The sequence below is a fragment of the Telopea speciosissima genome, unplaced genomic scaffold (genome assembly GCF_018873765.1).
Source record: "Telopea speciosissima isolate NSW1024214 ecotype Mountain lineage unplaced genomic scaffold, Tspe_v1 Tspe_v1.0485, whole genome shotgun sequence".
Taxonomy (NCBI): Eukaryota; Viridiplantae; Streptophyta; class Magnoliopsida; order Proteales; family Proteaceae; genus Telopea; species Telopea speciosissima.
Window position 1 is genome coordinate 16,811 of NW_025317821.1, and position 10,350 is coordinate 27,160.

Here is a 10,350-nt window from a genome sequence, read left to right on the forward strand (position 1 = left end):
TTCTCAGAAATTGAACTACCATGTGGATTTTTTATTCTTGAAATATTTCATTGTAACGTCCCAAATCCGAATAGGGTCTTAGGCACTACTGTCATGAGCGCCGACCCAGAAGGTCACAAATAAACATATAAAAATAGCAGCAAAAGTCCGAGTATCACATATAACACAGTGGAAGCATACAAGTTAAGTTACATTAAAAGAGTTATTTGTACACTGGTGTCAAGTACTTACAATAATGCACACATAAAAATCTGTTTCCAACATTCAAAATATTACTTCACAACATCACCAGATGTCCTTTAGGCCCTCAGGCTCTAACTCTAATCATATTCTGGAGCTGTACAAGCCTCCTCTCCTGTCTTCTCAGCTGAAAAATATCAACATATAAAGGGGTGAGCTGAAAGCCCAGTGAGGTGAACGTGTTACTATACATGCAAGTGTACATATGAATAATAAACAGAACATTTGCATAATTAATAAACATAAAGTTTCTTTCCTTTTCATTTAGACCAAGTTCGGCCATCATCATCATATGTACTTTGATCCCCACCCTAGTCAGTAACTGTAGCGTCGGGGAGAACCAAGTACCCACCCTAGCCGGTCACTAAAGCACCGAGGAGGATTTCATGTCCTATAAATTCGTGCTCCCCCCCGGCTGGTCATCAAGTCACTAGGGAAGATCTAGTCTCCAACCTGGCCGGTTACCCCAACATCGGGGAGGATCTCATTTCTGAAGGTACAGGCTCCCCACCCTGGCCGGTCACCAAGGTATCAGGAAAGACTTGGTCTCCACCTTGGCCGGTTACCTAGTCACAAGGTATGAAGATAAACAAAAAATAGTCATGTAACTGAATAAATAAAAGGTTGAAGAAATAAGTCAACTATTATTTAATCAGCCTAACAGAAACCAATCTCACCTAAAAGAGACCTCAACACATTTCTTATCATTAATCTCAACAGAGACCTGACTTCATACATCCAGGATATTATCGGCGGATTTTTTGGGTTCAGTTCTGTTGACAAAAATGAAAGAAAATGCAGTTTTAACCATGTAATTTCTATTATCGCAATAGGAAAAGAAAAAAAAAATGTAACTTCCTCTTTTCCCCAATTTTCTGTGATATGCTGTTTCTTATTCAGCTTCTACTGGATTTTTCTGTAGGATATACCTGATATTGATGGGGACAAGATTTTTGGCATCCAATCTTTTAGTGTTCGTCTGGGTCAAAAGCGGGTTAGTGTTCAAAATTTTATTTTTTTCACATTTATTAATTTCTTCGTTAGGCAAACTATGCAAGTCTTATGGTAGGATCTCCCATTTTATTAGCTTTAACTGTGTCAAATATTTTTTGAACAGGTATTTTGGATTTGTATATACCTCCTCGAGATGGCTTATGTGGTGGCTGTGTTTGTTGGAGCTGCATCATCCTTCCTTTGGAGCAAACTCTTAACAGTAATATTCTTGGCTTCCTATTGAAGCTTACAGATTTGCATGATTTACATCTATGGGGCTTCAAATCAACAATTCAGATTGACCTAATTTCAAGTCAATTTAACGAGAAAATTTATCTTAGACTTGACCAAGTCTGAATGTCATTTCAACAAAAAAAAAAAAAAAAGCATAAATAATGAAAGCAAAACTTTAGCATGATGATGGCCTTTGCTAGGCATTGCATGAGGCACAATAAGCAGCCTGATTTGAGATACATTGAGTGATGATGTGGACCATGTGACCGTTCCTAATCCTTGGATACAAATGGTAACCTCCTGTACTGTCCCCATATCAAATTCAGTGGCTGTTCTGCTAGGCCTAGCGCAGTGGCTGTTGCGCTACTTTACACTAGCTGATCCATCCTCTCTTTTCTTGTTATATTTGTTGATTTTAGAGTTCTAAACTGATTTCATATTTTTTTATTGTAATTTGTAACAATACTAAGATATGGTCATGACCCAGCTGACTTTCTGATTCAACTTGATTACGGGTTTCCTCCAGTTTTATAGCATCTGAACCATTCTTTTTCCTGCAACAGGTTCTGGGTCATGTCATTTTGGCTTCCATTCTCTGGGACCGTGCCAAATCTCTTGATCTGAATAGCAAAGCTGCTATAACATCCTTTTATATGTTTATTTGGAAGGTAAACTCTGACATTTGTTGAGCTATAATAGTTGCATTCAAGAGAAAGTGTCAAGTTGATTACTCAATTCAGTTCATTTTCTTAGTCTATAGGGAGGTCCTAGAATAAAGGTGGTGCACATGCAGGAGGTGGAAACCCCTATTCAGTGGGTATATCACTTTGGGAATTTCCCCTCCAAATAGGAATTCCAAGAGATGATCATATACCATTTTTGATACTCATACTTTATGATGGTTCCCTATTTTTTTTTCCTGTGTGTGGGGTTGGGATGGGGGGGGGGGGGGGCGGAAGTCAAAAAGGATTGCTTCTTGTCATACGTAATTTCTTACATTGAGGTGATCAACTTGAAACTTCGGACTATACGGCATGCATTAATGTCACATATATGTGCTCAGTCTATAGCCTACAAATACAATGTATGGAGAGCTTCATAGTTGTCAAGGTGTTGCCCAGGTGACCACCTTGGCATCCAGCCACCTTGGTCGTCTAGGCGGGCATTATAGCACCCCCGTCCCCCCCCCCCTATTTTAGTGCAACTTAGATACCTACTGGGTTTCCCTGATTTCAAATGCTAAGCATAGGCATGCGCGGAAAGAAGGGATGGGCGTTAGCTATATTTTTTTTTTGCTTATTTCGCCTTATTGATGTTCTTTCTGAAAATCATTTCAGCTCTTTTATGTGGAGTACTTGCTCATTCCATTGGTGAGGTGAAGATAACATATGGAGATGACGACCAGAAATGGATGAAAAGTTGTTTGTTTTAACAATTTCATTCTTTTCAGAAGATTTGGGAACCACTTGATTGTCAAGAACTTGAAAAGTTGTATAAGAATTCCCTTGGCTTATTTTTTATATGAACCACCCTTTGTAATACGTGTGATATGGATGGTGCATGGTTACATATAGATGGTGTTTCGCGCATGCATGGATGTAGGATGGGAATAGTTACGATATGTGCGTGTGATTTTAAATTATTATTTATTATTATTATTATTATTAGTTAGTAGTACCTAATTAGAATTCTTCATCGGTTATTAGCAGTTAACAGGAAAGTGGAGTGCATGGAGTAAGAGTTTGTAACTATTTTGTAATTAATACAACTAACAACAGTCTTATCCCAACCTATGGGGTCAGCTACATGGATCCTAGAGAAAATATTAAAAATATATAAGTCAAGGGAAGTGGCAAACAACATCGACACAAACTCTAGGGTATCGATCCTTTTTAGTTACGTATTGCTTCTTAACTGTCCAACATTATGCTTTAGGTGTCAAGAGGGGGGGGGGGGGGAGAAATACTACAACAGCATCACAACATCATGACCCAACTAAATGGGTTGACCACATGGATCTTAGCTCTCCAATTAGCTTTAATTGAAGTCTTACTAGGAACAGGGCCTAAGCTAAACATGTCCTTCACCACTTCTCCTATGGTTATCTTAGGTTTGCCTTTGGTTCTTTTGATTCCCTCAATCTGAATTAGCTCATTCCTATGAACCAGAGCATTTAGAAGCCTTCGTAGAATATTGTCATACCATCTCAAACGACTCTCTCTAAGTTTGTCATGAATCGAAACTACTCCCAACCCAGTTCTAATATGGTCATTCTTACTTTATCCTTCTTGGTTTTCCCACACATCTGTCTTAACATCCTCATCTCTGCAACACCAGCTTTTTTTATATGAAACTTCTTTACAATCCAATATTCCTCTTCTACATCATAGGTGGTCTAATGATAGTCCTCTAAAATTTAATCTAAAGCTTTAAAGGGACATGTCGATCACATAGAACTCCGGACGCATCTCTCCACTTCATCCATCCTATTTTATTCCTCTGAACAACGTCATCTTCTGTGTTCTCCTCCTTATTTACGATTGATCCCAGATATCTAAAATGATCACTTTGCGGGATCATTCTCTCACCAATAGCCACCATCTCACTTTCTGTTTCAGAGTTGTTGAACTTTTTTTTTTTTTTTTTTTTTTTTTTTTTGGGTTAATAAGAGGTTGTTGAAGTTACACACCATAGATTCAGCATTAGTTCTACTTATCTTTAAACTTTTTGATTATAAGATTGATCTCCATAGTTCTACTTTGTCATTAGTCTTTGCTTTAGTCTTGTCTACCAATACAATATCATCTGCAAAGATCATACACCATGGGACCTCGTCTTGTATGCCTTTGGTTAAGTAGTCCATGATAAACGTGAATAAATAAGGGCATAAGGTTGATCTCCGGTGTAACTATTTTTGTAATTAATATCTTATACAATTTATTAGGAAGGAACGAAAGAGTATGGATAGACTTTGATTGCTTGGGTTCCTACAGTTTCTCTTTAGAGAAAAGAGGTCGGTTTCCTCCTAATAAGCAAGATGTCATGGTTTCGTCAGTAAAATTAAAGTTATTCTATTTTGTCTTTTTAATTTCTTAATTATCTTTTCTTATTTGTTCTTTTTTTTTTTTTAGCTTTTCCTTGCGGTGTATATATTAAAAATATTGAGGGAACTCCCTCTCTAATGGTTAGAAGATCAAATAATGGCTGTCACATTGTTTGTGCCTTATTTTCGGTCAAGGAGCTGGGCCAACAAAATCAAGGCCTAGAATGGCACAAGGATAAGTAGGTCAGTTTATTTAGAACCAGCCAAGACGGACTGGAGCAATTATGTGAGTTGGTTATGATCGGTTTCTAGGTTCCAATGCAAGTGGTTACAGTCGATCAGAAGAGAAGTTATAACTATTGTTGGTGGGACATGGGATCAACCAGTCACATCTGTCTAGTATAAATAGAAAAACTGAAGAAGTAAGAAGGACCTTTCGTCAAATCAACAACTTTAATCATTTATCTTTTCTTTGGAGTAGGAATAAGTTAATTTAGTCTTAGTTATTAGATCCTTTAGTGCAATCATCACTTACAGGGATCATCCTTATGTTCTTATTCGTTTGAAAGAACGATCAGATCAATTCCAGTCATCACTACTCAGCTGCTTCATCGCCTCTTATTTCTCCTTGTTCTCTAAACCTGTATCAATTGAAAGTCCTTGGAGCAATCGAAGCTAGAGGGCGAATCATATTCTCTTAGAAGAGGTTAGATTGGTGTTTACGGTCAAGCCATACTCCTTCAATCCCAACAACTCTGGCATACTCGTACATCTAACAATGGTCTCGAGATCGAAATTGTGACAAATACATTTTGGCACACCCGATGGGACACTCCAAATAGCAACAAATGAACACAAGGAGAATCACACGAAATTCTGAAGGAGTTGAAGTGCATGACTTGATAGTACCTAACCCTGATGATGATGCCCAGCAAGGGGCAACTCCAACTGGTAGTGGGTTAGCAAATGACATGACACGTTTACCTGTTGGTCACTGCTATGCAAGGACTTATGGAACAAGTATAATGAAATTTTCTAATGCATGATAAGTTTTCATGGAATGAAAAAAGAAAAAGTTTTACCCCGTTCTCTAAGTCTTCTGCTAATGAGATGAATCTTTTATTAAGGTTATGCATGGTTTACCTGGCCCAGTCCCGAGTAGTGGCGTTTTAGGGTCGTGACAGCAAACCCTTCCCCAAAGGAAAAGTTTCCCCAGATGTACGCGAGTGTACAAACTCTCTCCTCCACCCCTATGAAATGGTACCATGTGAGTTCTATGTGAATAATATTGTTCTCTATGTGCCTAGTGGGTGTGCCTGGTATTGCGTAGAAGATCACACACTAGTATCATGGAGAACCCTCTCCCAAAAGATAAACTAAGACTCCAAGGGAAAGTGTTCTCTGTATAGGAGCATGCATGGCCTACACCAACGCTCCTTGTGTCTATCTCTCTCCTCCCCAATAAGGGGCAGAGATGTCATTTCATAGGGGTAAAGGAGAGAGATAGACATATGAGAGCGTTGACATAGACCGCGCTCTTAAATAGAGAACATTTCTCTAAACTCTTAAACCCTGTTTGATAACCATCATGCTCCCAATTCATTGATTCCAGGTGGGATCGATTTTTCTTTTGTATTCAATGATTTTTAGAGTAAGATCGACGTTTGGTAACACTGTTTTAGAATGGGCTCCAGGACAAAATGATATCAGATTCACTCTTTGGTACAATGTGTTCTAGGGGTGCAAGTTTGGCCCCCGTCGACCGAACCCGCCCTGGCCAGCCCGAGCCCGAACAGTGTCGGGCTGAGATATTTGGCCCCGAGGGCGGGTTAGGGCTCAAAATTTCTGACCCCGAGTTGGGGTCGGGTCGGGTTAGGGTTGAGGCCTCGAGCTAAGCTTGCCCGGCCCGGCCCGACCCTAATTTCGCTTATACTATAAAATATATATTGATATAATTTATACATTATAAACTTTAAATTTCACCCACATTTTTTATATAATATATTATATATGAAGACAATAAATGTTATAATATAATTTATTATATTGCTATTTTATGTAAAATTAATAATGTTCTTCGTAGCCCATTCTAGCCCATGCATTTCTTTCCCCTCCCCATGATCGGGGCCAATAATGTGTTCCATTCTCCAATTTTATATTTACCAAAATGTCATTATCCATTTTGGTTTTTTTAATCAAAAGAGAGGGCATCGGGAGAGAGAATATTCCCATTTCTTCCTGGCAAAAACTCTATGATTTCATTTCGTCGCCATTGGGCATGACTAAACAAGGCAGCCACTGGCCAAATTTTTATCGAATGTGCTTTCCTGATCGGTGCGGTTCCCTAGTGCCTCTCACAAGAGGGGGTTGGACCCCATCCGGGCAGTGTTCGATCAGTCAAGTGCCCCGGATGGGTCCCACCCCCCTCTTGTGAGAGGCACTAGGGAACCGCACCAGTCAGGGAACCGTAGACGATAACGATTCGCCACCGGACTGCCCCTTCCCGGTGAATGACCGCCAACCTCCAACAAACCATATGTTGGATTACTAACGACCTAGAGCCGAATGGATCAATTCATATGGGAAGGGGCAGGCCAGTACCAATTTGTCAATATTCCTTTAAGGGAAATTTTTCGTGTCACTATGCTCAGTGAAGCATTTTACTTCACTATGGATTTTTTACCCTTTTAAATGGTTTTACTAAGTTATAGTAGAGGGATAACTTTTGTAAAATCACTTTTAAAATATCACTGTACTAAATCCTCCCTTCCCTATCCATCGTTGATGCTGAAGGGCTAGGTGAAGTTGAAGAGCTAAATGGTAGGACTTTGGGGGTATCAGACCATATCAGACACATGTGATCATAACCGTTTTCTTTCCCTAATTTCCATTGATTGCAATCCCATCCAATCCCTCATGATCCTCTCTCAATCTTCCATACATAGCATTGCAATCTTGTAATCCCATATGATTCTCACTCAATCCTCCATGCATGGCATTGTAATCTTCTATTTATGGTTTGTATATCTTGGGTGATTGACTCTCCAACTTGTGGACTGCATCACCTATATATACTACACTCTCTATTTGTAATCTTTAAGCTAAGGAAATATCCATCAAAATATACATTCTATCATGGTATCATAAGCCAGCACCCCCCCCCCAAGTCTTTCCCAAATTCTTTCAATCAAGCTTTCCTCCAAAAATTATGTTTATTGGAAGACACAAATAGTACCATATCTCAAAGGCCAGCGATTTTATGGCTATGTCACTGGCTCCAATCCCTACCCCAAGGATGCTTCACAGGTTGAACAATGGGAGGAAAAAGACTCCTTGATAATGAGTATCCTCACCTCTTCTCTATCTGATGAGGCCATGTCCCTTGCAGTTGGCTGAGAAACCAGTAAAGAACTGTGGGGCGCTCTCCATGCGGCCTACAGTAATGCTTATGCCCCAAAGATTTTGTCTATTAATGCTGCCCTTCAACAACTTGTTAAAAAGCCAGATGAGACTGTCACACAATTTTTTAGTAGAGCCAAGGCTCTCTTTGATGATTTAAGTGCTGCCGGCAAACCTCTTCCACCGGAGGATCTTAATCTTCACATTTTTCGTGATTTATACACTGAATTTCAGCCCCTTGTGCCAACTATGATGGATCGCCAAGAGCCAATAAGTTACATGGATATGCATGGCCTCCTTGTCAGCCATGAATATCTGCTTCAGTCTCGCCAGGCCGTTGTGGACCCAGCTGCAAATGCTATTGCAAATATGCCTCAACACACTCGCGGTCCTCCTTCCCAGCCCCTTGGTCGTGGCACTCCTACTGGTCGCAGTCGGGGTAGGGGTGGTGGTGGCCGTCCCAATGGACCTAGTGGTTTTGGCAGATCTAAGCCTATGCCCATAGCCCTTGCACAATATGTGGGTGCACAAACCATCAAGTCCCCACTTGCTACTACAGGAACAAAAATATCGGTCAATCATCTAATGAAACCCCTCCTCCATCCGCCTATGTTGCCCACACCAATCCTCCATTACTACCCACACCACAACCCTATTCTCACCCAAACCAAACCCTTCCAAATCCCAACCCAACCCAACCGTATTACCCACCACCACATGGCCATCACCCTGCACCCCATGGAAACCCAAGCCTAGCATCTTGGATTCCTAACACCGGGGCCACTCATCATGCAACCCCTGACTTGCAATCACTTTCATCATATGCACCCTACACTGGTAAGCATGGTTTGTCCATTGGTGATGGTAACTCTATTCCAATTTCTCACATTGGTACTTCATTTATTTCCTCTCCGTCTCGTTCTTTTTCTCTTTCTGATATTTTACATGTACCCTCTCTATCAAATTCATTACTTTCTGTAAATAAATTTGCTACTGACAATAATGTTTTCTTTGAATTTCATGCCACTCATTTCCATGTGAAGGATCCGATCTCCAATCGCATTCTTCTTACGAGGCCTAGCAGAGACGGACTCTATCATCTACCATCTCCATCGCCACTTCCTCCCTCCACCAATCTTGCGCAAGTTTCCAATTATGATCGATGGCACCAACGTTTGGGTCACCCTCATGACCGCTCCCTTCGCCTCATGGTCAAGGATATTAAATTACCTTTGTCTCCGCATTTATGTTTAGCCTGTCAAATGGGTAAATCAAGCCGTTTGACACTTCGTGAATCCAATAATCGTAGCAGTTCTCCATTGTTTTTAATTTTTAGTGACATTTGGGGACCTTCTCCCACTATTTCATTTGAAGGACACCGTTATTTTTTACTGTTTGTGGATGATCATACTCGCTATATTTGGTTTTACCCTCTTAAGGCCAAACCGGATGCTTTCTCTATGTTTAAACATTTTCAGGCATTAGTTGAATGCCAATTCTCTACCACCATAAAAAATGTGCAAATTGATTGGGGGTGTGAGTTCCGTTCACTGCGTAATTATTTTGCCACCCTTAGCATACACCATCGAACTTCTTGCCCTCACACTCATGAACAACAGGGCACCATTGAAAGGCATAATCGCCATATTGTTGAGACCGGGCTGACTCTTATGCATCAGGCCTCGGTCCCTCAAGTTTATTGGGATTATGCCTTTGAAACGGCTGTTTATCTAATTAATAGGATGCCCACTCCCACTCTTGGGGATCTCTCTCCCTACCAAGTTCTCACATCTAATCCACCAGATTACAGTTTTCTTAAAGTTTTTGGGTGCCTTTGTTTTCCTTTTTTGCGTCCTTATAACAATCACAAAATTGATCCTCGGTCTGCTCCCTGCATTTTTCTTGGGTATAGTCCCCATCACCATGGCTACCGTTGCATGAATATTGAATCACATCGCATTTACATTGCACGACATGTGCGTTTTGATGAGCTCCGGTTTCCTTTTCGTGAAACCAATGTGGCCCCCCTCCCCATTTCTATAATCCCATCTTGGACCACACTACCCCTCACTATCCTACCCGATCCACCATTACAATATCCTCTTCATGACCCATCACTATCACCAACACCACCCTTCACTCCCACCGAACCCATATCCCCCTCATCTAGTCTGTCGCACCTCACCATCCTCCCCTCCACGTCATACACGCATCCTTAGTGAGCTATATGCTGATCCCTCCACCACCCCCCATGCTCATTTTACCCCCATAGCCTCAAATCCACCCACCACCGAACCCACTGAACCCACCTGTTACAGTCAGGCTGTGAAGGACCCATTATGGTGTCAAGCCATGTCCGATGAATTTGCAGCTTTACTAAAGAATGGCACATGGTCATTAGTTCCCCCCCCCTACTAATGCAAATTTGGTTGGTTGTAAGT

At 40.8% G+C, this 10,350-nt stretch overlaps 1 long non-coding RNA gene across 1 annotated transcript; it reads left to right on the forward strand.

Moving 5' to 3' along the window:
- Positions 1 to 1,074: 1,074 nt before the first annotated feature.
- On the forward strand, positions 1,075 to 2,880 carry LOC122648121. The gene is made up of 4 exons (XR_006331024.1): positions 1,075 to 1,234; positions 1,358 to 1,453; positions 2,031 to 2,135; positions 2,805 to 2,880. It is a non-coding gene; the product is annotated as an uncharacterized LOC122648121 (long non-coding RNA).
- Positions 2,881 to 10,350: the final 7,470 nt, after the last annotated feature.